This window comes from Pinus tabuliformis, chromosome 7 (assembly GCF_031772625.1).
Source record: "Pinus tabuliformis cultivar Carrire ecotype Pingquan chromosome 7, CPIR1, whole genome shotgun sequence".
Classification (NCBI taxonomy): domain Eukaryota; kingdom Viridiplantae; phylum Streptophyta; class Pinopsida; order Pinales; family Pinaceae; genus Pinus; species Pinus tabuliformis.
The window spans coordinates 1,455,474,918-1,455,502,797 of record NC_142293.1 but is presented as its reverse complement, the minus strand read 5'-3'; the positions used below and the strand labels follow the sequence as shown (position 1 = coordinate 1,455,502,797).

General features: G+C 36.1%; 1 pseudogene; it reads right to left on the bottom strand.

Annotated features, from left to right (window-relative positions):
- Positions 1-256: 256 nt before the first annotated feature.
- Positions 257-27,827, bottom strand: LOC149253224 (nematode resistance protein-like HSPRO2; annotated as a pseudogene).
- Between the last annotated feature and the right edge of the window lie 53 nt (positions 27,828-27,880).

Genomic DNA, 27,880 nt, shown 5'->3' with positions numbered 1-27,880 from the left:
GTTTTGCATTGGTTTTGCACCTAGGAGCACCTACCCCCAATGACTTCAGTCCTGTTCAATTCTGAGGCTCCAACCCAACCTTGATATAAACTGTTCTGCTGTTGTTCTCTACTCACAAGCTTGTTGAGCTTCTGCTATTCTCCTGTTCTCTTGCTTCTCTAGCCTTTCCTTCCTCTTGCCTGTTCTTCGGCTTCCTCTCTCACTGATTATCTATCCATCGATAGCCATCTCACTTGTTTTTATGTTTTTATGTATTTCAGATGTATTTGACTCTTCGTTTCCGCTTTCCACGCCTCTTTGGTTTCCTCCTCGGTCGTTGTCGTTTCCTCTGACTCGCTTGATCTTTCAGCTTCCCGATCCATGGCTTCCTATGTCTATTCGGATTCATCAAATTCTTACAAGTCACGTTAATGCGGAAGAGAGGCCGAATTGCAATTGTTAGCTCTGCTATAATCCAACAATTCGAGGATCAAATATAGGCCTGATCAGTTCGTTTACGCTCAAAAGGGATGTGCATCGGTCATTCTTCTTCTACTTCTTCACTCCGTTTGATTTTTTTTTACTCTATAACTCTGTGAAAATTCATCGTTCCTCTCCTAATCCTCAAATTCACTGTTTCCCTGTCAAAACAATCGGAAACTCGTGCGATTGAACCTGCACCGTTCGATCATTGCATCACGATCCGATGGTCTTCGCTGCTTTCCCCGCTTGTTAAACCCATTTTATTTCCCCCCACCATCGATCGCGTTCACCACAATCTAACGACGTTCGCTTCTCCCGATGCCGTAACTTAACCGCATGTTAACGCACGATAATGCGGTTTTTCGCCGTGTCCCGTCATCCACGTGTCGTGCAATGAATGGTATCGCACACCATGGTACATTTACCACCTACCTCCGAAAGCGGTGTGGGGAATACTGCTTACCGCCATCCCAGCTTGCTATCTCCCGTGCATCTTTATCGCCTGCGACCGTTGGATCCGCCCGTCGTGCTGTATCTGTCGTCCATCTGCGCAATCCGATAGTGTTAAACTCATATATGCATGGTTTTTGTCGCCGATAGTGTTATGGACTCCCGATAGTGTTTAAATTCATGCACATATATATGTTTTCTCCTCTGATGGCTCCCGATAGTGTTATCTGTGGCATATTTGCTCCTCTCGTCTCCATCTGCTCCGATGGCTCTGTTCTGTTGTTCCTCTTGGCTTCATCTGCTCCTCTTGGCTCCATTCCGTCTGCTCCTCTTGGCTCCGTCTGCTCCTTGAATATTGCATATTGACATCAATGACAATCTATGTCCAACAATCTCCCACTTTGTTATTGATGGCAATATTCTTCTGCTCTCTCCCCCTTTGACATCAATGGAAAAGGAATGCATATGGACTCCCCCTGTCCTGCTACATCTTTATGAATGAAATTGAGTGATGATAAAGAAATAACCCCCATCTTTTGACGCAGATGTTCGGATGCTTCTCGAGGAAGAGGTTTGTGAAAATATCAGCTATATGCTCCTTTGTACTGATATATTCCAGGACAATGTTTTTTTTAGCTACTTGCTCACGAAGGAAATGACACTTGATTGGTATGTGTTTGGTTCTTGAGTGCATCATTGGATTTTTTCTGAGACTGATAGCACTTGTGTTGTCACAATAGATGAAAATTGGTTGATCTGTACATATGTCGAGATATTTTAGAGCTTCCTTCATCCATAGTATCTGAGAACAACAGTCTGCTGCAGCAATATACTCTGCTTCGGCTGTGGATAATGATATGGATGACTGTTTTTTGCTGAGCCAGGATACCAAACAGTCTCCTAGGAAGAATGCATTTCCACTAGTACTTTTCCGATCATCTATACTTCCATCCCAATCAGCGTCGGTGTATGCACTTACAATCAGTGTTGAGTCCTTTGGATACCAAAGACTGAAATCAGAAGTTCCCTTTAGATATTTGAGAATTCTTTTTACAGCTAATAAATGGGATGGTTTGGGAGCAGATTGAAATGTTCCCACCATTCCTACTGCTTGTATTATGTCTGGTCGTTAGCTGTTAAGTATATAAGGGCTCCAATAATTGACCTGTAATGAGTTGCATCTACTAGAGGGGAGTCATCATCTTTGCTTAGTTTGCGATTTGTGGTCATAGGTGTGTTCATGGGTGCATAGTCCTCCATTCCATATTTCTTGAGCATGTCTTTTAGATATTTGGTTTGAGATATACACAATCCTGCTTTGGTTTGAGATATTTGAAGTCCAAGGAAGTGGGACAACTCTCTTATCATTGACATCTCAAACTTTTTTGACATGCTTTGAGAAAATTCATGGCTCATTTCATCATTATTACTAGCAAAAATCAGATCATCGACATAAACAAGAGCAACTAGTAACTTACCTTCATCTGTCTTTATGTATAGATTACTTCCAGCCACTCCCTTTTTGAAGCCTTGTTGTTGTAAATAGTGATCCAGTCTTGCATACCAAGCTCTAGGAGCTTGTTTCAACCCATATAAAGCTTTTTTCAACTTACAAACTAAGTCCTTTCCTGCTATTAGATCAAAATCTTCTGGCTGCTCCATGTAGACTTCCTCCTTGAGTTCCCCATTTAGAAATGCTGATTTCACGTCCATTTGATAGATTTTGAATCCTCTTGAGCAAGCAAATGCCAAGAACATCCGAATAGCTTCCATACGGGCCACTGGTGCAAATGTCTCTTCAAAGTCAACTCCTTCAATTTGTGAATAGCCTTTGCAGGCAAGTCTTGCCTTGTTTCTGATAACCTGTCTTTCCTCATTCATTTTATTTTTGAACACCCATTTGGTTCCTATTATGTTCTTGTCCTTTGGACAAGGTACCAGCTCCCATGTCTTGTTCTTCTCAATTTGGGACATTTCTTCTTCTATGGCTTTTACCCAATGAGGATCCTTACTTGTTTCTGCAAATGTTTCTGGTTCTATCATAGATAGGAGGGCAATGACTTTTCTCTTGGGTGTGATAGTTATCCTTCTTCAGGTCTGCACACCTTCATATCTATCGCCAATGATCTGCTCTTCTGGATGATGTCTTTGGACATACTTCATCTTTGAAGGGGTATTAGGTGGTTCTCTTTCCTCTTCTTCTTCTTTTTCTTCCTCTTCTATTTCTTCCTCTTTAGGTTCTTCTTCTTCAATGAGAGAGTCATCTTCATGCTCTTCAATTTCCTTTTCTGGAAGATCTTCATCAACCTTTACATCAATGCTTTCCACTATTTTCTTCAGTTGATAATTGTAGCACTTGTAAGCCTTGCTCCGTGTAGAGTATCCAAGAAATATCCCTTCATCAACCCGAGAATCAAACTTTCCAGGTGAGCTATCATTTATTTTTATGAAGCACTTGATTCCAAAGATCTTGAAGTACTTCACCGAAGCAGGTTTTCCTTTCCATAGCTCATAAGGAGTTTTTTCACAACTTGGTCTTAATTGAGTTCGATTCAGTGTATAGACAATTGTCCCTACTGCTTCTCTCCAGAATTTAGGTTGTAAGTATGCTGTTAATAGCATAGTTCTTTCCATTTCTTGGACTGTTCGGTTTCTTCTTTCAACTACCCCATTTTGCTGAGGTGTTCCGGTAGTCGAGAATTCTCTTTTAATTCCATGAATATTACAGAACTCACTAAACTCATTTGATGTGAATTCTCCTCCTCTGTCTGTTCTGAGACACTTAATTTTTGAATTATTTCATTTCTACAAGGGCTTTTAGATTCTTAAAACACTCAAAAGTTTCAGATTTATACTTTATGAAATATATCCACATCATTCTAGTATAATCATCAACAAATAACACAAAGTACCTTTCTCCTTGGAGTGCTTGATTTCTAGTTGGCCCACACACATTAGCATGGATGATCTCCAAGGGCTTCGATGTATAGAGCTCCTTTGTCTTGTGGCTGGTTTTGGTCTGCTTTCCATTTTGACATGGACCACACATTTCTTGATTTGGTTTGGACAGCCTTGGGATGTCTCGTATAGCTTTGATCTTGTTGATATTGATCAAATTTTCAAAGCTTGTATGTCCAAGTCGCTTGTGCCACAACCAACTCTCATCTGTCTGACTTAAGTAGCATTTATTTTCTTGAATCTTGTTCAGAATGTAAATTTTGTCTGATTTTCTCACCCCTTTTGCCACAAGTTTCCTTGAGGCAGAGTTCCTTATTTCACAGTCTTTGGTGCTGAAAACGACCTTATGTCCTTGATCACAGATTTGGCTGACACTCAGGAGGTTGTGTTTGAGCCCGTCAACTAGCAGAGCATCTTGAGCTTTTCCTTTTCCATTGATCAGAGTCACTGTTCCTTTTCCTGCAATTCTGCCTGATCCGATTCCAAAGGACACATTCCATTCCTTTTTACTTAGTGAGACAAACTTCCTTTTGTCTCTTGTCATGTGTCTGGAGCACCCACTATCTACAAACCACTAGTTTTCATTATTTTGAGAATATACAGCCAGGCCGCATTTGTCCATGCTGGAGTTCTTGCTACTCGTCTTTCTTCCTTTGAGTGGGCAGTCTTATTCATAGTGTCCATTATTGTAGCAGAAAGAGCAAATCAGATCAAATTTGGTCAAGGGATCAAAGGAATTGAACGTTTTGATTTGTCCCCACCTTTTGGGGGCATATGAGTTGATTATTCGGTCCTTTAGATTTGTCTTTCCACTTCTGTGAGCCATACAATGTCTTGCTTGATGACCGAAGTTTTTACAGTGAAAGCAGTGTCCAAGAAACATGGTTTTGTACTTGTTGAAGCAACCACGATTTGAGTCGATTTCCATCATGGGAATTAGTCCTCCCTCGTTCTTCAGATTTGCGATGGGCCTTTGGTGGAGTGCAGGTTTGTATTTGCTGTAGTGTCCATGAGTTGACTCCACATTCTTCTTTGGAGCAACTCTCTCTTCATTCTTGGGGTCTGGGATGCACTTTTGATAACATATTCTTTCATCTTTTGGATTGCAGGAAAGTGCATCGGCATAGCTTTTCGCACTACTCTTAGTGCTTGAGGATTTTCCTCTGAAACCTATTCCAGACTTGTCATGTTGAGGTTTTTGATTTTTCAGAATAGTCTCAAGTATTTGGGAGCTTTTACAACCCTTTTTAATTTGCTCCAACTCCTTTCTCAGAGACACTATTTCAGCCTCGTGTTCTTCACAAGTCTCTTCCTTTTCTTTAAGCTTTGCTTCCAAGAGATCTTATCTCCTTCTTATTTCCTCATTTTCTACTTTGAGAGAAATGATTTTGTTTCGTAGTTTCTTATTTTCTTCAATGGAACTTATTAACAGTTCATCTACATTTCCTTCCAGCCCTGAGTCATCATCATCTGCAAGTGCCATGAATAATGGTTCTTGGCTTTCATCATGATCACTTTCCTCATCTGATTTCTTTTTTATGACCATAAACTCATCCTCATCAGACTCATCTTGCTTGGAGAAGAAATTTTTCTTATTGAACCCTTTCTTTTTATGTGCCATTCTTTTAGAATTTCCTTCATCATCACTGTCATGTTTATGAGGACATTTTGCTGCATAATGACCTATTTTACCACATTTAAAACAGATAAGAGGATACTTGCCTTTAAGCTTAGATCCTCTCTTCAGCTTTCGTACAAATTGAGCCAATTCGGATTCCATATCTGACTCATCACTACAGCCATTCCTTTCTTTCCCCTTCTTTGACTTTGAGGCCTTGAATGCTGCATCTTTGGAGCTTGGGCCACCTTTCCTCATTTCATAGGAAGTGAGAATTCCATGGAGTTCATCCATTTTGAGGGTATCTATATCCTTTGCTTCTTCTATAGCGCTTATTTTGGAGTCAAATCTGTCTGGAAGAGACCTTAACACCTTTTGAACAATGGTACTTTCTTTAATTTTTTCGTTCAATCCTTTCAGGGAATTTACCACTTCAGCTACTCGGAGGAGATATGTTGCAATGTCTTCTTCATCTTCCATCCTCAAACTTTCAAATTGTCTTCTGTGAGTTTGAAGATTTGCCTTTTTTACTTTTGAGTCTCCATCATACAAGCCAACTAGCTTCTCTCACATTTCTTTCGCAGATGTATAATGAATGATTTTTGTAAACTCGGAATCAGTGATTCCACTAGTGATGGAGTTCATGGCCTTTACATTTGCGATGTAGGCTTTCCTCTCATCTTGGTCTGTTGGAAGAGTGGTAGTCGTTTTGTATTCATTTTGAAAAAAATGCCAAACTTCAGGTCCAAGGGACATTAAGTAGTACGTCATTCTTTTCTTCCAGAAACCAAAGTTAGTGCCATCAAACAAAGGAGGTCTTCCTGATGCTTCGTGATTTCTCATCATGGCTACGGATCCTTCTTAAAGCTGTTAGGCTAGTATGAAGAAGCCAGTTCTGATACCAATTGTTGAAAATCCTGAGAGGGGGGTGAATCAGTATTTCTTACTTTTTAATTGTTCTAGTGATTGCCAAAAGCATATATAAATATGTATATGTATACACAGAACACAGAAATCAACAGCTGGAATTGATGCTTTTATTAAAAACTCAAGACAGTGCAATGAAATAAATACAATATAAGTATCTATCGGATTTTGAATGTTTGTCAAGCTCCAACTTGGACTTCAGTGAGGCTCCAACCTCCAAAGCACCAACTCTGTTTTGCAGTGGTTCTGCACTTAGGAGCACCTACCCCTAATGACTTCAGTGCTATTCAATTCTGAGGCTCCAACCTCTTGGGCTCCAACCCAACCTTGATATAAACTGTTCTGCTGCTGTTCTCTGCTCACAAGCTTGCTGAGCTTCTGCTATTCTCTTGTTTTCTTTCTTCTGTGGCCTTTCCTTCCTATTGCTTGTTCTTCGGCTTCCTCTCTCACTGATTATCTATCCATCGATAGCCATCTCACTTGTTTTTATGTTTTTATGTATTTCAGATGTCTCTGACTCTTCATTTCTGCTTTCCACCGCCTCTTTGGCTTCCTCTTCGGTTGCTGTCGTTTCCTCTGACTCGCTTGATATTTCAGCTTCCCGATCCATGGCTTCCTTTGTCTATTCGGATTCATCAAATTCTTACAAGTCACGTTAATGCGGAAGAGAGGTCGAATTACAATTGTTAGCTCTGCTATAATCCAGCAATTCGAGGATCAAATACAGGCCTGATCGGTTCGTTTACGCTTAGAAGGGATGTGCATCGGTCATTCTTCTCCTACTTCTTCACTCCGTTCTCTTTTTTTTTTACTCTATAACTCTGTGAAAATTCACCGTTCCTCGCCTAATCCTCAAATTCACTGTTTCCCTATCATAACAATTGGAAACTCGTGCAATTGAACCCGTACCGTTCGATCATCACATCATGATCTGACGGTCTCCGCTGCTTTCCCCGCTTGTTAAACCCAGTTTATTTCCCCCACGGTCGAACGCATTCACCACAATCTAACGATGTTCGCTCCTCCCGATGCCGTAACTTAACCACATGTTAATGCGCGATAAAGCAGTTTTCTGCCGCGTCCCATCATCCACGTGTCATGCAATGAATGGTATCGCACGCCATGGTACGTTTACCACCCACCTCCGAAAGCGGTGAGGGGAATACTGCTTACCGTCGTCCCCACTCACTATCTCCCGTGCATCTTTATCGCCCACGACCGTTGGATCCGCTCGTCGTGCTGTATCTGTCGTCCATCTGCGCAATCCGATAGTGTTAAACACATATATGCACGGTTTTTGCCGCTGATAGTGTTATGGACTCCCGATAGTGTTTAAATGCATGCATATATATGTGTTTTCTCCTCTGATGGCTCCCGATAGTGTTATCTGTGGCATATTTGCTCTTGTCGTTTCCATCTTCTCCGATGGCTCTGTTCTGTTGTTCCTCTTGGCTTTGTCTGCGCCTCTTAGCTCCGTTCCGTCTGCTCCTCTTGGCTCCGTTTGCTCCTCGAATATTGCCATATTGACATCAATGACAATTTGTGTCCAACAGCTCCAAGTCGGTCAGAATATCTGCTGATTGGTCATGTGGGGCTGGTGCTGCTACAGCTGGGTGTCTCCTCTCGAAAGGCTGGAGAGCCGCTGGTCGTCGTGGACCCACATCTCATTTAAACTTTGGATTGTCAGTTTTGGACAATTTAAAAATAATTAAAAATTTAAAACTTAGAAAGTGTTGAAAATGATTTTACTTGAATCATCCCATTGTTCTCCTGGTGGAAGAATCATGTCTGGGTCACCACGATAATCCATCCCGGCGTATGGAAAATCCTGAATCATAAAAAGTTGGCTGTTCAACCAACGAAAATACTCAGGCGAAAATCGAACAATCTCTGTACCCTCCTTAGGGTGGTGGGCCGTCAAAGCAGCCCAACGAACTATCCTAGGCTCTCGAGGAAGACCAACATCAATAGGAATATGTTGCAGGGCTAACATGGGGATCCTCTCTAGAGCAAAGCTGACTATGATGAATCCATATCCAAAATTTTTCAGCTGTCCATTCTTTGCTCTGGTTAGTTGGCCTTTCACATTTTCCAACACAGCCTCGCACCAGTTGAATATGGTGCCTCGAAAACAATCTACAACCATTTGCATCTAGGATCCAATAGCCACATGCAATGTTGTAGTCCCGCATAGCCTGGTAATAATGAATGCAATAACCTTAAGCTCACGACGGTTGATAGTTTTAATATCAATCCGTTTGTCCTTTGTTTGATCATCGCAAAACTCCAACCAGAGACTAGCGACAGACTGGCCACCTCGCCTAGTCCCAAAAAGAGATCATTGTTCGCCCCTCTTGGACAAACCAGTCAAAAAGTATATTTCCTCCAGCTCGGTTTCAAGCCGGTGGCTTCTAATCACGAAGCACTGGTCCTATGTGTTCCATACGTTTACTAGCCATTGCAAGAGGTCTACTTGGGCCCTCATACCCTGTATGCCCCAGAACTTTAACAACCCGCATGCTCTCAATGCCTGCAATGTGGGCATATGATTTAGTGCAGAAAAATATACATCCTCATGCTCGTGTTCTCGCCAAATAAGCATTTTGAATGTTCTACAATGCATAAAAAGACATATTAGAACAACCTTGTTCGGAACATTTTGGGCAAAAATGGAGAAATTTAAGTTTTTAAATTTCATTTCATGGGGCCCGCACCCATTGCTTACAAATAGTGCATAGGTCTGCACGGGTTGCGAGCAATAGGTGCGGACCCATGACTTTTTTCTATAAAGAAAAAAGTCGCGGTTCGCAGGGGCCGCGTGTTGCACCTGCGGACCCCCGTGAGTGAATTTCTAAACCTATTTTCACCTCGAAAATCAAATTTAAAGCCTAAAAATGAAATGTAAACAGATGAAATGCAAGTTAAGGAGGATGTGGATTACCTGGAGCTGACGGTTTTCGATTCTGACGGACGGATTTTCCAGAATCTTCACAGGAACTTTTTTACCCAAAAGCTCTCACTTTTCACTTTAAATTCAAATGGTAAAAATGAAGTTAGAAAAGTCTTTTTTATAAGTTTTTTTCGAATAAATGACTTTTAATTTATTTATTTTTCACTTTAAAAAGGTAAATTTTTAAATCATTTTGTATTTATCTTAAACAGATATGTTTAATGTTTTGAGTTTTTGTGCAGAATATTGGATTTTTCGGGGAAATTGATCTTTTTTCAACAAAGAGCATACTTTTATCACTTTTTCGGACTCTTTAAAAAAATTACGAAAAAGCGAAACATTGGAGTCCTCTTTAAGCTCTTTTCAGACTCTAGAAAATTGAAAAGATTGCCGAGCACTTGATTGTTCAAACTCGTTAAAATAAATGAATAATCGTCCCTTCAGTATAACTTTACCCCTTTTACATACTAAAATGGACTATTTATGAAAAAGGTACATGTTGACTAATTACGGTCAATAGAGTCCTCTTTAAACCCTTTTTAGACTCGTTAAATATGAAAAGATTGTCAAGTGCTTGTCTTTTCAGCTCGTTAAAGTATTGGAAATGTCATCCCTCTTGTATTATTTTATCCTTTTTCGGACCTAAGAGATTATTTTACGAAAAAGTACCCGCATGGAGTTTTCTTAAGTTTTTCTTCTGATTCCCCTAAAATTGAAAAACACCGAGTTTTTCCTATACTGGACTCGTTAAAATTTAAACAGTAAAGGGCCTGTTCAATTTCAAAAATGAATGAACCACTCATTCTTAGGGTTTGAATTTTAAACTAAGTTGGACTCATTTGAAGGATGAGTTTATAACAGGTAAATGTTATCCTCCTCAAGCTTGTCAAAAAAAAGAGGTACTTGTTAGAAATGGTGGGGGAAAAGAGAGAAAAATGAACCTGTTTGTTACATTTTGTTTTGTAAAAAAGCCCTCAACCACTCTTGAACACGACTCTTTTTATTCACCCGGGTTGGGAAAATCCTTTGCCTAACAGTTAATCAAACCACATTGAAAGTCTTCAACCGGTTTCTGGGTATTAGCTTTGGGTCAATTGTCACCAACCCATATGTAGTGTCGTTATGTGTTCAAAATATTAGTTCAAACAAACCATTCATCTACAAGATATCTGTCATCCATTTTTACCATCCCTGAGTCAGTCCTTGCCAATATATTTCTTCAAAACTTAATCTATGATCTCGTGTTGTGGGCTTGCCTACGACGGATCGTTTCTATCGACTTCAGCTCATTATCTAGGAAGTTGATCTAGAAATACTCAATACCTTGAAAACTGCATGCCCTAATGGCAGTTTTCTTGCCTTCGACGATAGGCTGCATCATTGACCTTCGATTGAATGATTCTATGACATGTTCGACTTCAGCTCATTTATTCACATTTCATGGATTGTACTGGGTACTTTGAGAGCCATTGACATTACTAGTGGTTTTTTTCACACTTGTTAACAGTTCACATCATTGATTGGTAATCAAGTGGTTTCTACCATGTTCGACTTCGACACATTCATTCACATGGATAGAATCGTACTAGTTCGGTAAGCAAAAATCAAGACCCTAGATCTAGTTTCTACCATCTAGGCTGCGAGGAATTTTTTTATTCATTATACAGTGGACTATTCATAAACAGATGGTTGCGTCCATACTGTGTCTACACATGTCTATACTCTTGATGTATTACAAATCATTCCTGTATCAAAAGAGATTAATTAGTTTTCGTCAGTTTTGATCTGAGTATGGGAATGCCTACCTCAACGATGATATGTCTACATATATATATATATTCTGCATTAAATGTTTTTACAGGTTCCGATTGGGGTGTCCACAAGATGATCCTTGAAATGATAAAGTACTTCACTCTTCATAAATGACAGACTCTATCTTCATCTATTACAAACTTCGCACTTTAGGGGGGCAATTTGTTGCACTAAAAATTGTCACATTGACATTCTGCTATCTGTGTGAGTTCATTACCACTCATACTTCCCCCTCTACAAGTCTGAAGCCTCAGTTCCTCATATCAAGCCTTGAAAATAAGAGAAATCCCTCAAAAGTTTTTAAACCTCTAGTTCCGCACTTTCTCTTAGTCTTACTTGCGGTCCCGCACCTAATGGTCAAGTCTCCTGTGCACCTGACCGCTTTGTCTATGTGTTAAGGGTGCGGACCCTTATAAAAGTTAAAAATGCGCGAGTACATTCTCAAAAGCTCACTTTCAATCATTTCTAGAAGCTTCTGGAAGGAATCTTGAGGTGGCAAGTTCGCTCTCTTAAAGTTCATGCATTCTATACCTTAAGGAGCTAACCCCTTGATGTGAGGAGCTTATCCCTTTGAAGGAAGATTCTATCCCTTCATAGATGGACCTGTAACCTCCTCCTCTGCACTATAAAATGAAGCATTAGGCTGGTTACTGGAGAGGTTGGACGCTGAATACTTTTGAGGTGAAATGCTGCTGGAACTTAGTCTTCTTTAGTTGAGTTTTTATGAAGAGAGGTTACATGCCTCTAAGATCTCATTTGGAAGAGTGCAAGACTTGTCAAAGTAAAGGAAATTCCTATTTCAGACCCCAGTAAGAGCTTGTTCAACATCAAGGCTGAAAAAGTTGTAAGGTTCTTCTAATATTCAAAGTTAATACAAATAAGTTTGTTTTTCTCAATAAGCTGTTGATTCATGGTTTATTTTATGGATTCTTTGATCACCATAATAGACATGACTTATGATATTTTCTTTACAGGTGTTATTTAATGTTTGCTTGTTTATGATTGCAGGTCCTCAAAGGTAACCCTTTCGAATGACCAGGGGATGACTACTACGAACAAGCATTGGATCTAAGGTAGGATCTTAACACCTTTGTAGTATTTACTTATTTATCGCATGTCTAGAGAAAGATAGGTTTGTTTGTCCGTTTGTTGCTAGATTATCCTCTGATACTAGGGAGATTGGCCTTGTCCACAAGATCGATTTATCCGACCAACACCTTGCATGAAAAAGAAATGATGTGCAGATAATGGGCCGCTTACTCTTTCTTTTACTACATCAGGTGTGACTAAAGGGAGGTGGAAAACACAAGTGTGCTAAGAAGACTTTCATATGCTAGCCCAGGTTCGCCTACAAGACGCAAGGGAAGTAGAGATTACTTCCGTATATGCACATCTCTTTCGTATATGCGCAACTTTCGTATATGCACATCTCTTCTATATATGCACATCTATTGTATATACACATCTATTATAAATGTGAAACTTCCAAATATGAACATATACATAAGAAATGAACATATCCTAAATAAGTGCATATATGTGCATATCTTCCGTATATACACGTTTTTTATGTATCTGCATCATATATGCATATACGGAAATTGTGCATATCTTCGGTATATTTGTAACTTTCTTATATGTGCATATTTTCCGTATATGCACATCGTTTATGTATCTGCATCGTATATGCGCAAATTCCATATACAAAAATTGTGCATATATGGAAATTGTGCGTATACGGAAAATATGTGCATCTCTTCTGTATATACATAATTTTCGTATATGCTCAAATTCCATATACAGAAATTGCGCATATACACAATATATGCGCATATTTTTCGTATATGTGTATCTTTTATATATGTGCATCTATTGTATATGCGCAACTTCCGTATATTCACATATCTTCGTATATGCGTAAATTTCTTATATGTGCATATCTTCCGTGTATACACGTCTTTTATATATGTGCATCTACTATATATGCACAACTTCTATATACAAAAATTGCGCATATACGAAAATTGTGCATATCTTCCGTATATGTGTAGATTTATTATATATGCATATCTTCTATATATGTATATCTTTTATGTATATTCATCTACCGTACATGTGCAACTTCCATATATGGAAATTTTTCATATACGGAAATTGTGCATACACGGAAGATATGCGCATATTTTTTGTATATGCGAAATTTTTCTATATGCACATATCTTCCGTAGATACGTAGCTTTCTTATATGTGTATATCTTTCGCATATGCATGTCTTTTATATATGTGAATCTATAGTATATGCGCAACTTCCATATACAGAAATTGCACGTATACGGAAATGTGCACATATAAAAAAGTTTATGCACAATTTCCATATGCAGAAATTGTGCATATACAGAAGATATGCGCATATCTTCCGTATATCTCTAACTTTCTTATATGTGCATATCTTCCGTATATGCATGTCGTTTATGTATCTGCATTGTATATGCACAAATTCCATATACAAAAATTGTACATATACGGAAATTGTGCATATACGGAAGATATGTGCTGCATATCTTCTGTATATACATAATTTTCGTATATGTGCAAATTTCATATACAAAAATTGCGCATATACGGAAAGTGTGCATATACGGAAGATATGTGCATATTTTCCGTATATACATAACTTTCTTATATGTGCATATTTTCTATATATGCACGTCTTTTATATATGTGCATCTACCATATATACACAAATTCCATATATAGGAATTGCGCATATACGGAAATTATGCATATACACAATATATGCGCATATTTTTCGTATATCTCCATCTTTTGTATATGTGCATCTACCATATATGCGCAACTTCCATTTATGCGCATATATTTCGTATATGCGTAAATTTCTTATATGTCCATATCTTCCATATATGCACGTCTTTTATATATGTGCATCTACCGTATATGCGCAACTTCCATATACAAAAATTGTCCATATACGGAAGATATTCGCATATCTTTCATATATGCGTAACTTTCTTATATGTGAATATCTTCCATATATGTACGTCTTTTATGTATGTGCATCTACCGTACATGTGTAACTTCCATATATGGAAATTTTGCATATATGAAAATCGTGCATATACGGAAGATATGCGCATATGTAAAACTTTTCTATACGCACATATCTTCTAGATATATGTGCAACTTCTGTATATGCACATAAACTTCCATATATGCATGTCTTTTATATATATGAATCTACAGTATATGCGCAACTTCCATATACAGAAATTGCGCGTATATGGAAATGTGCATGGTTCTCTTGGGTGTATAGGAGGGTAATCAAGTCACTTTTTCATGATTTTACAAGAAGAACCCCTAAACAACTTTACTTGAGCATTCAACTAGGCCAAAGGTCATATACCGAAAAAAAATGCGCATATACGGAAGATATGCGCATATACAGAAGTTGTGCAGAACTTTAGCCTCCATATATGTGCATGTCTTCTGTATATGCACTTCTTCAGTATAGGCACATAAGATATGCGCATATGGAGGCTATCAGATATGCCTATATGGAGGATATGCGTATATACGGAAGTTGCACATGCACATGATATATGCACATATCTTCCGTATATGTGTAGCTTTCATATATACGTTTCAAGTATACGTGCATATCTTCTGAATATGCATATATATGGAAGATATGTGAATATACGTAAGATACACATATAGAGAGAATATGCACGCATATAAAAGTTTTGCATATACGGAAGATATGTGCAGGTAGAGCAGTTGAGCATATATATGGACTGTTGTGTATGCATATGATGAAAATTGTGCACAACTTCTTTATATAATTAGCTTTTGTATATGTGCATATACGGAAGTTTCACATATATAGAGGATATACCCATATACAGAAGTTGTGCATATACGGAAGATATGCACAACTTCCATATATACATAGCCTCCATATATGCGCATATACAAAAGTTGAGAATAACTTCAACCTTCTTATATACTCAACTTTAACCTCCATATATATGTGGATCTTTTGTTTATGTGCATATATGGAAGATATGCACATACATACAAGTTGTGCACATACGGAAAATATGCGATACGAAATATGCACATATACAGAAGTTGTGCTACCTCCGTATATAAAATTTATGCTTCTTTCGTAAATACACATATCTTCTATATATGTTCAAATTTTCCGTAAATACGCATAACGTTTGTATATGTGCACATCTTCCATATAAAAACTTTCGTATATGCGTATATTTTTAGTATATGTGAAGCTTTTTGTATATGTGAAGCTTTTAGTATATCATAATGATATGTTAATCCACGCATGCAACATCAAATAAGATATAAATATAAAAGTAACTTAACTTGTAAACTTGATAATTTGTAAATAATAAAAGCAAAATCCATTACAACTACATTCATCAAAAGTAATGTAACATTGATAGAATATAACATTGCATCCACATAAGGATTTAAAATTCAATGAAGATGTTGTCATAAACACAAGTCTAAATTTATGTATTTTTATTCAAAATTGGTCCAACTAAACATTTTTCTTTTTTACAAAATAGAACTTCATTTCCAACATAGATAATGGAATCTCAAGCCCATAAATGACATAATGGAAAAACAACATCATGATCGATCTAAAGTATGGGTCTATAAGTCACCCTCGTCCCTCTTGGCACTCCCAGGTGGATTTCCAAATTGATATCTCTGTAAAAATTACAATAATCAATTAGTTGTAAAAATTGAAAGGCATATAATCAATTTCATTAATTCATGATGATATTTTGATCAAATACTCATTCTCACCTAAGGATCTGAGGCAATGGAGAAGACAACCCTCCCTGGGTAGATGATGGAGCACTTGGTGACGGATATAGGCATGGTTCAGGGGTGCTGGATAAAGGCATGGTGGAAGTGGAATAGGGAAAAGGTAGTGGGTGTGGGCAACGATACACCCCCACCGATTGTAGAATAGTGGGAATCACTGTAGGCCGGGGGATTAACCTAAGGGGGGAAATCGGAATGTTAAGGGTGGACGATTGAAGAAATGAGAATGGTGGATGAATAAAGGGTAAGGGTGAGCATTGGGAAGGTGGTTATAGGCATGGAAGAATTTATGAAGGAAAAAGGTGGTGGGTGTGGGCGATGATACATCCTAATTGGTTGTACAATAGGGGGGAGCACCCTTGGGGAGGATATTGGGATGTTAATGGCTGAAGCAGTGTTCCCAATGCTCAATATTTTTTCAATAGCATGTTCATCAAATAAACGAATTCGACAATTTGGAATGTTGTGAGATGTGGGTCCCCAAGCTGTAACAATAAAAAAAAGTTCAAATAATGATGCAAATGTGTTGAACATGATAATATATCGCATTTAACGTAAAACAATGCATAGCATGAAATTTCCATACCAATATTGGGTATAATAGAATCTTGCATTATCTTAGGCGCGTGGTCCACATTTCTTTGTTTTTGAGAAGATAACTCTAATTGTTCATCCATTCTTTTGTTCTTGCATGAACTCGTCCAACCCTTTCAAATTGTAGTTTATCTGTCCCTGACTTTGACTTGCAACCACATCATCTTTTTTTATTCACTGGACTCAAGAAACTATGTTTTCTCTTGGTAGTGATCTTGGATGGAGTTATAGTATTAAAAAACATTTTGTTGTATTCTTGACATGCTTTGTCTACCAAGTTGTTCAATGCATATGCCTGTTCCAAAGTTGTAGGTATTATGGATCTCAATTTCTCATGAGTTGATGAGTTAACACGTTTCATCTCATCATTTTCAAAGAATGAATTATCTTGTCGTACATTGGTTGATTCAACATTATATGAGAAATTCTCTAAATCATCAATGCTTGTTTCATTATGATAATTCAGATTGGGAGGAGAATCAAAGCATGGCGAAAGATCTGTTTGGATTTCTGGGCCCAATATAGCTGTTTCATTCAAATCAAATAAAATTTTAGGCCTTTCTGTAGTGGGATCAGTGACACTAGGTGCTACATTTTCACCCAAAATAGTGTTACTCACTAACATCTCAACTTTCAATACATGTTTACAGATATTTCCATTCAGGGCACAATTGCAATTGGAGAAGTGTAGATTAGAACCCTTATATATGACATTTTACCAAATGTCACGAGTATCCTTATTTTGGCTACGAACCCAATAATCATTACTCTTTTCATTAGGCACACAATCTTCATTTGGGGTTTTCTTAGCTTTACACTTGGATGAATTCAATTGTTCCTAGATTTTTCTGGGTCGTACAGAACCAACATCTTTTAAACGGTGCATATGATTGTAATATAATACAACCTTTGTCAACAAAACATAGATTAACCAATCAACCCTTCTATGGTAGGCATTTTTCTTCTCATATAGGTACCTTTCCTTGATATACCGATGGTGCGATTCAATTGCATTGTTCGTATCCTGATTGGAATGTGGAAAATTTCTGTATGCTTTTTCCCACATATTTGTAGAAAGAAATTTATTAGTTATATATTAATAAGTATACATATGACATGAAAAATAGAGTCATTAAAACCACCAATAAGAAGCTTACATATTTTGTTGTTGGCTAACCAAGTAGTTCTAAAATATTCCAAAAACCTTTTTTGTTCACTGAATTCTTAAAATAAGCTTTCAACTTTCTTTTTCACAAATTCATCATCTTTACACGTGTGCATGATTTCTCCTAAACCACGAAAAATGCGTATTTGGTTTTCCCTCCCTTGGACCTTGTTTCCAACATTCTTCAACCATGCACGACTAACATGCCACACACAAAATAATAATTTACACTTGATTGAAGACCTATAATAACATAATTTTTAGAGAGATTATACATTAACAATATTTTTATGCCTCTTATAAAAATAATAAACACATCACCTCAACGTTTCAATTTCGGCAGTAGCATCATCTGTGATGAAGGCAAGAACATGCCAATCTGGTCGATCTTTGTTTCCAATTACAAATAAGGCCAACATCCATTTAGAAAGATCAACTATAGTATTGCGTGATGATATCACCCAAGCTACTGGAACCCCATTGTGATGTTCATCGAAAACCATTAAGGTGTAAAGTTGATACTGCATTACAAAAAATGTGCATAATTATATTTATATAAGATACATGCATTAATATGAGGTTAAATAAATGAATCAGATTTAGGATAAATATGTACTCAGCTCGTACTTATTTGTACTAAAGTTTGAACCCATTGAGATAATATTATTGTGAGAGTATTTAAGCATCATTGAACACATCCACTTTGTTTGTATGCCTATGATAAAAGGGATATTTTTGATAAGATCTTGTTTTTGGTAAAAGAAAAAACTCTCTGGGTTTCCTTATACCAGCATTCTACACTATTTGGATCACTTTGATCTTTAACATACTCTAGCCTTATGGTATCATTGTAAATGTTAAATATATATTTTCTTGTCATGTATGTATCTCGAGATATCCTTGTGTATAACTCATCAGATCCATCCTTCATATCAGAGATGAACTTGTCCCATATCATTGTAACATTAAAACCTCTTTTAATGAAATGTTGGACACTAGATCGCATATCCCTTGTTAAATGTGGTGCATAATTGAATCTCATGGGCTTACTGATTGCATCTGTCCCATGACAAATAACATTGGATTTATCAATATGCCTACATGCAGTATATATCATTACAACATCATTTGGTCTCATTTGAAGTCATCGCACAAAGAAGTGACATTGGAAACCAACATTAATACTTTCATGTTAATTGCGGTTTGTCTTTGGATCTGATGATGCACTCCTAATTCTCTTTTTCGACTGTGGACCATATGAACACCAATAATTGTACGTATAAAAATTACTACAAATTAGATATAATATTTATGCATATTGAAAAAATTATACATATCTTGAAAAAGCATATAGAGACTCACACAACGTACTCCAGATATGTTGAGTAATTGGTGTGTTTGATATCCTCTATTATTTTACTTCAATGATTCTGAAGAAGAAATTGAGTGGGTGCACTTTCATTTGATTCCTCTCCACTTATGAAATCATCAAGTCGACAATATGGAATAACTGCAACTTGGTCCCCATAAATCTTTGTCCATGTTAAGTCTTCTGCTGAAAATTGTATCATATCTTTCGGGTCTTCAACTTCGAACTCATTAATCCTCTCCCACTTAGTCATTCTTAAAATACCTATACAAATTGCATTGAAAATAATTAGTTTGAGTAAATATTATGGTCTTGATCAATGCATAGCGTACTAAGCATGGAAGTCTCATTTTTAGGTAAATATTTTATACTTTTCATGTAAACCTCTTTGGGATTAAGTAATATTGAGGGGATCTTAGATTGCATTGTACGATAAGTAAGATCATAAGATATTGGGTCATTAATAAGCTTAAATATTTTTGACAAATCTAGACTAACCATGTATGACATATGAATTCTTTCTAGAGGTGGTGCCACCATGTTATTGTCAAGGGGCGACTTGTGATGAGTCACTGAGCTGGAAGGGGTCAAAGGGAACTACCTAACACTGACACATGAGATGGTGCGCTAATGGGTCCCTTCAAATAGGGATGAAAGGGAGAGACATAAAACCTCTCCCCAACAAACCCCCCAATATTAAGAGTAAAACCACTAAAAAACTTTGTGAATTAAGACAAGAGGAAATCTCCTCTATTAAATCTTCTTTGAGAAAAAAATACACGTTGGTGGTGACTTCTTAATGTTATAGAATAGGATAGGGACTCAACTAGGATAGAATAGGATCAACTAGCTCAAAAAGACAAGACTCACCAAACCACACATCATTTTGCAATCTAGTTCCTCTAGCTAAAAAGCCAAAGCCTATAACCATCATCCTTGAAGAATAAAGGGTGGCATTGATTTGCATATATATTGATCAAAGAATTATTCCTCCTTAAAGCATCCAAGAAGTTAACCCTAGATAGTTTTTGGATACCTCCTTCACCCACTTTAGTATTAGAGCCAAAAGAGTGTTCAATGGAGTAATGTGAACCATACGCCTTGTTACATTCTAAAAATTCATCACCACCTTCAAATTTTGAAAACCAAAGTAAAATGAAGCCTTCAAAACTTCAAATAGTGCACAAGATTCAACATAATTAATTATTGAAATATCAAGAACCCAAAGAAATGCACTTTCAATTAATCCTATAGGATCTGTAATAACCCTTGTATCACCCACCAGCCCACTTTATAACATGATAATTAGTGAGTTAAGAAAATTAGTAGAGTTTTTAGAATTTTAATTAAATCATTAATAATTATTAATGGTAAGGAATTAATATTCTAGAATTTTTATGTTCTTTTTGTCTTTTTAATTAAATTGACTAATTAAAAAAAATGCCACATAACCAAGTGGGTTAGACTTGCCTTCGTTAATTTGCACCTAATCTACCCATTAGTACCATTTTTCTACCCATCAGTTCATTAGTTAATTTATCAATTTTCTAAGTAATAAAAATCATTTTTAAATAATAATAACATAATTCAAAAGCATAATATAGTTAGCAATTAAATATTAACATATAAGACATCATGTGTGAGATAAACAACTCTTTCCATACAAAAATTTCACTACTTAATTTATAAAATAAAAGTATACATATCCTCCGCTCCTTTATATTCAAATATAAAACATATAAAATAAAAAAACACATAATGTTTAACCAACTTATTGGAGTTACAATTAACTAGTAATAATTTAATAAAATAATTGATTAAATATTTCAAATATTTAATTATTAAGGAGTTTACAATTCTACACTTAGGGATTCAATTATGTCTCAGAGGTGGAACGGTCCTTCATGCTAATGGACCCATTTAAGCATCTTTCATGAGATATTTGGGAACAATCACTTATACCAACGATCGATGGTCCCAAAAAATATAATTAGTACAATTTCCATGTTTTGTCATTTAAGAATGAAGCATCGAATGAATTTAAGTTAGTCGTCCCCATAATATCATTGCTCACCCTAGCTTACATACTTAATATTAAACAATTAACCAACTTAACATAAGCTAATGCACCCCGCATCTTTGCTTTATTAGAAGAATAAGTTGAGGCTTATTTAGCCTAACAACACCCCTCTTTTTTAATTAAGTATATTATGGAGATTCCTTCACTAGATCTCAAGGTATGTGGTTAAAGATAATGAGTCATTGAGAAAGGTAACTTTTAAGTGTAAAAGCATAGGTTGAGGCTTCTCGAGTCTAATAATACCCCTCGTTTTTTACATAAGTAGATTGGAGAGGTCTTCACCATGAGATGTCATGGTATTGAAAGTTGAGAATGAATTGTTCAAAAAGTAATATTAAGTTTAAGTTATTGTGAAACAATATATAAATTATTGTAGATATTCACCTGAAATAATTTATTATAGCCTACATTGTCATTTTTGAATTTTAATTTTGTTTATTATTTTATTATTCAAATATTTAAAAATAATTTAAATAATAAATAAATAAATGGAAATATTAGTTATATGATTTAATAAAAGATGTAATTTAGAAAATATGATATCAGAGAAATCTAATTAAAAAGTAGACTTATATTCTATTATCTTTTATTTAATTATGAAACTATACATACAAAAAAACAAGTATTTATTACAGAGTTTTTTTTGACATTGTATTCTAAATGGTTCTTATGTTATGCTCTTAAATCTAACTCTTAAATGCTCTACTCAACCACGAGACAATACAATTCTAGAAAGATGGAACCCCCTCTCTTTCTAGTGACTTGGTGTTTAACATAGCTTGATAATGATTTTAGATTGGGGTTTTCACATGTCTCAACACTTCGTTAGTGTTAAATACATAGAAATATTGAAACCCATAAAAGAAAAAATGTAAATGAATATAGAAATCATATAATTTAATACAAGATATAACTCAGGGGATGTCATATCAGAGAAAACCTAATTAGAAGGTGAGGCTTATACTCTACTCTTTTTTATTTAATTATGGAAATACGAATACAAAGAAAGGGGTATTGACTATCGAGTTGCCTATAACATTGTTTTCTATATGGTTGTTGCAAATTATCTTTCTCCTTTGTTTTGATCTCAAATCCCACTCCTAGATGTTGTGCTCAACTATGTTTTAATACAATCCTAAAAAGATGGAACCCCTTCTCTTCCTAGTGACGTAGTGTTTAACATAGCTTGGAAACTATTTAAGGTTTAGGGTTTTCACATTTTTCAAGCCACTATTAGTGTTAAGGTTTTGAACCTTTTAGGATCTTCTTGAATGTCCACACGTCACTAACTCCACATATCTAAGTAATGGTGTTGATGTAGCATCCACTTGGTACCATCGTGTGAACAAGTTAGCTGAACTTGTGGGAGGCATAGCTTCTGCATATGAAATTTGATTGAGGTGATTTTCACATTGTTTGAAATCTAGAATTGGTGTGTAAAACGACATTAAGAGGCAGAGAGCTATGCTCACAAAGTTTTCACTCATTTCATATCCCAAAATAACTTTAGATGGCTTTAAATTCTAAATCTCAAAATTAAGACATATCATACAATATGTCACAAAAGATAATTCCTCCAATTTTTCTACCCAAAAAATATCAAAATAAATAACAAATTATCCAATAATTCATTTTAAATTAGTGAAAAAAAATGTTTCTTTTCAATTTTTATTTGTACAATTTATTTTAATGTATATTTCGGTGAAACAAGAATTGGAATGTTTTGTGTATCATTGTCTTGTTATTCTTAATATGAAAAAGTAAAGTATTTATGTATTCTTAAAATGGAATGTGTGTCACTTTTGTGGTGAGGAGAGGAATATGTATAAAAAGAAATTACATACATAAAGCAAAATGAAAAATAAAGCGTTACTTTCCCTTTAAGTTAAGCTACGTGATCAATCAAACAAGGAAAATAGTTTTAGTTTGTTTTGTGTATGATAGAAGGTCCTATGAAGACCTATTTGTCCTTTCTACTGTACAAGTAAGTGGGCCTTGAGGAGATATCTTTTATGACAGGTATTGGGGCTACGTCTCGAAAGAACTGGTGACGCTTCCAACAGCCAAAAAATGATGGGTACTGGGGATACATCTCGAAAGAACTGGTGACGCTTCCGGTAGCCAAAAAATGACGGGTACTGGGGCTATGTTCTGAAAGAACTGGTGACGCTTCCAGCAGCCAAAAGAATCAACCAAGGTATTGAATGAGGCTTTAGTGCTTCCCACACCTCCACCTATAGGGGAAGATGCCCTAAAATTTGGCCAATAGGATACCTTCGTCTCACAGAGGCAGTCAATTCTTTAGCTTCTTGGTAATCGGTTATCAGTACCGAGCACTATACAGGTCAGGTAGCCCCATAAAGTACCACATGCACTGAGCCTAAGCCGAACCCCCTCTGAATCGGGTTTTTGTGCTGCCTGGGTAGTCTTTTCCATGGGATGATTGAAGGATTTAAAGCACCCTAAAAGACAACTTCTATGTTTCAAAATGTAACATGACCATGGCGGCTTATTGGATGCCTACCCCCAATAGTCTTAACCTAAACTATAAATTATTTTGTGGCCCATGTGGGGAAATTTAGTTTGTTCAAGTTATGATTGCTTTTAGGTGTCATCCTTCATTTATGGTGTGAAAAATTAAGCTTAAATAAACTAAGTACAAAATGTTTTTACACTTGATTCCCCTTGTTCAAAGTTTAGAGTAGCTTAGTGTGTGTAGTGAAATGTGTGTGTAAGTGACAGAGTGAACATACAAAGTTTGTAGTCATGTGGATATGCGATGATCCTTTACAAAATTGTCTAATTACACTAAGTTATGTTTGTTCTTTACCTGCAAATAAAATAATGTGTGGTTGATGGGCCACTTACTTCCTTCCTATTACACTATGTGAGCCTAAAAAGGGAGATGGAAACCTGAGTGCTTTGAGAAAGATTTCAGATGCAAGCCCAAGATCGTTTAAAAGATGCAAGGGAAGCAGGGGCTACTCCCTTTCTTTAATAACACCAGTTCCTAGTCCCAATGCTAATGAAGTAAAAATGCTTTGGTTAGTAAAAAATATGAGTGGATTATGGGCCACTTACTCCTTTTCTAATTAAGCTATGTGACTTGGGTAAAATAGCAAAACAAATTGAAAAAATGTGTGGATTATGGCCACTTACTTTTCCCCTTAATTAAGCTATGTGTGAAATGTAAAAATTTTAAAGTAAAGGCTAAGTAATTGCCCTACTAATACTGATTATTAAAACAAGCTGAACTATCTGGAAAAAAATTGCAGAGGTGAAGGAAATTCACTAAAGGTTGCCAGTCAACCATGAAAGAAAAATTACAATGATTGTTTTTGTTCTCTGTAAACCGTGGGGTTAGGCCATGCACAAGCGAGTGAATTGTGTGTCAATCTGCAAGAAAATGATAAGTGTTAAGCCAAATTATAGATATTAAGAGTGTGAATGATTATAAGCAATATGCATTATCAATGTTCTAAATTTAAACTTATATGATTAAGGAACAATGCATTTTATAAATGATACTATACTATAAATAATTTAATTAAAATTTACAATCTCACTAAAACAAATTAGTATTGAAGAACTAAAGGCAAAATTTATACCTTTATCATAAATTCAGTTAAATTAAATGACATCCTAACCAATAACACAAGGCCCTGTGCAAGGAAATTAAAGTAGAGTATAAAGAAAAATCAAAGTACTTTCCAAAATAAATGTAGAGATAAAAAATTATACTAATTATATGTTATTAGTCAATCCAAAATGCATTATGTAATATCTTTTTCTCAAAACTTTGGAAATGAGTGGATATTGATGGTAGGAATGTAGCTCGAATACAGAAGAGGAATAATCAAGAAACCAAGTCTACTAGAACCATTGTCCATACCAAGTGAGTGTTGGGAAGAGGCCATAATGGATTTTATTACAATTATACCAAAGTATGAAGGAAAAAATTTCATTATGGTTTTGGTGTTTTGAGTCACAAAGTATGTCCAATTTTGTGAAAAAGAAGCATCAAAATGGTTTCTGAAGAACAATCTGCAAAGGAAGAAAATCGCTATCAAAGTAGAAACCCACCATGAAAAGAGCTGCAAACATGATGAGCAGGAGACAACCTTTAGAATAGACTCATTCACCCTTTATTGCTCACTCAACTTTATTGTGACACAAACACGTAACACAGAAATATCAAAAGTAAGGCAAAAAGGAAAAAACGTAACGGTATGATGTCAATATATCCATAAAATTGATATATATATATAAGATAACTATCTTCGTCAATAAGAGAAAATTGGATAAAGTCACCGTATAAGATGACTCATCAATAGTATAATGATATATCTTATATATCATTAAATCAATAAATCAGAACAAGATCCAATAAGACCCATGGATAGTTGGTTCACTCATATTAATTTTGAAGCAGAAAATATTCAAATAAAAGAATTATATTTTTTGAGGCCTAGTTTAAAGAGATAATTTTTTAGTATGACCCATGATGAAATTGTAATGTTCCATCATTTAAATTATATATTTAAATATGATATAGATTTAATACATTAAAATTTTTATGATATATTCCATTAAATAAATTCAATAATTTAAAATTATAATTATCTCAATTTCACACACTGAATTAAAAAATCTTAAAAAACAAAAAATATGATTAAATATAAAATAGATTTAATGCATCAAAAAAATTATGATGCATTCCATTAAATAAACTTAACAACTTAAAATTATAATTATCTCAGTTTCACAAACTGAATTAAAAAATCTTAAAAAAATAACAGCATTAAACCACACTTCATGTTAAAATTTATAATGAATTATATAAATATCATTAAACTCATCATAGAATTTAAGTAAAGAATTAAAAAATTAAAAGAAGAAACAACTCGTAAAATCTAATAACTTTAATAATTACCTTTTTAATTTTTGACAATCTCTTGATAGTATTTAATGGAGGAGGAATTGCACACTATGAATCCTTAGTATCCTATCCATGTTGGAGAGGGAAAAAACAAATTCTGTTCAAATTTCTAGCATTGTTCTATTGATTACTCCTACTGATGGGGATGAACAAAAATGAGTCTAATCCTATATCTAATATAATTCTATGTACAATACTCAAAACTGTCAATGTAAGAAGTGTATGTATGAATTTGGGTTTATACTTTGAAAAACTGAAGGCACTGTTCTTTGTCTTGTAAACTTCACTTGATTTGTCTGTAGATCTTCCAGTGTACCATCCACCATAGTTGTAGAATTTTAGTGCCAATAGTAACCCAAAAATGTCTTTGCACCATCCACACTAGGGAAATAAGGTGGTTCAAAATATGTCTGACACAGGGCATCACAAGCACCTAGATATGATGGACCCGTCATTTCAATGCTACCCATGGCTGCTACTACCAGCTACTGATATGAGAAGAAAAACCTTTTCACCGCGACTTCTATTGCCTCGAAGGCCAACATAACATGTATTGTTGTAGCATGATAAGCACCTGAAGTGCTATGTGAGGGAAGTCCATGTGAATGAAACAAATGCATAAGTGCCTCCTGGAGCCTTGGTCCACCCTTTGGATCAGCCTCCACACCCATGAATTTGGGCACCAGATGCCTTAGTTCCTTGCATGCATTCGTAAGGTCTCTGAGGGGCGCAGACCGAAGGCAATATGCACCTGTAGGAGTACTGGTCCTGCTAATTGCCAACTGGTGTTTAAGGCGAAGGAAATCATCTGGGTCCATCACTAGAAGCAAATTCACAATTTCTGTGAGCATCTTCCATATCCTTTCAACCATCCAATAGTCTGCGGATGCTCCTACGAAATCCCCAGAGTTTATTCTTTGATATATTCTGTGCAACAATTCTTGGCCTACAAATACCCAGGCCTCAAAGATCTGGAGGACATTGCGGAGTGTGGCATCTTCTGGATTATGGAACTGTTTATGTTGTTTTAAGGAGTGCAAATATCTTGGCTTGCAAATTCTATCATATTCAAGAATAGGCTTACCTGACACATTTGGTTCCCCCAAACCTAAAGTGAAGGGATTCCTCTGCATATGGCCTTCAATGGCAAGCCATATTCTAGAAACCATAGCTTCAACTCTTTTCCATGTACCCAAACGAGGAAGTAAGCTCTCTTCACTTGTTCTGCTAACCACAGGTAAAGCACCAGGTCTCTGCCATACCTCATGGGCAACTTTCGTAGCAAGAACACCACTACTTACTGACAACTGAACAGTGGGAACCTGCTTGTCATCTTCACAAATCATTGAAATCAACTCAATCTGGGAACCAATTAAGGATTCAAGCCTTCTTTTCCATTCCTCTTTGTCAATGTAAGTCCTTGTGTCACAGAGGACAGATGAAACAAACTGAAAAGTAATCTCCAATGAATGTAAGGCAACCTTTACCAAACCCTCTCTAGACCAACCAAGCCATTCCTTGAATTTCCACATGGCACTGAGCTCGGGGAGATGCACATACTGCTTGTAACCTGCACACTCCATGGGGGAGGGCTCTATGGACTCTTCAACAAAGGCAAAATAGGATGCCATTTATTTACAGGACATATTTTTTCCCTGCAAACAAAACGAGGAGAGTAAAGACA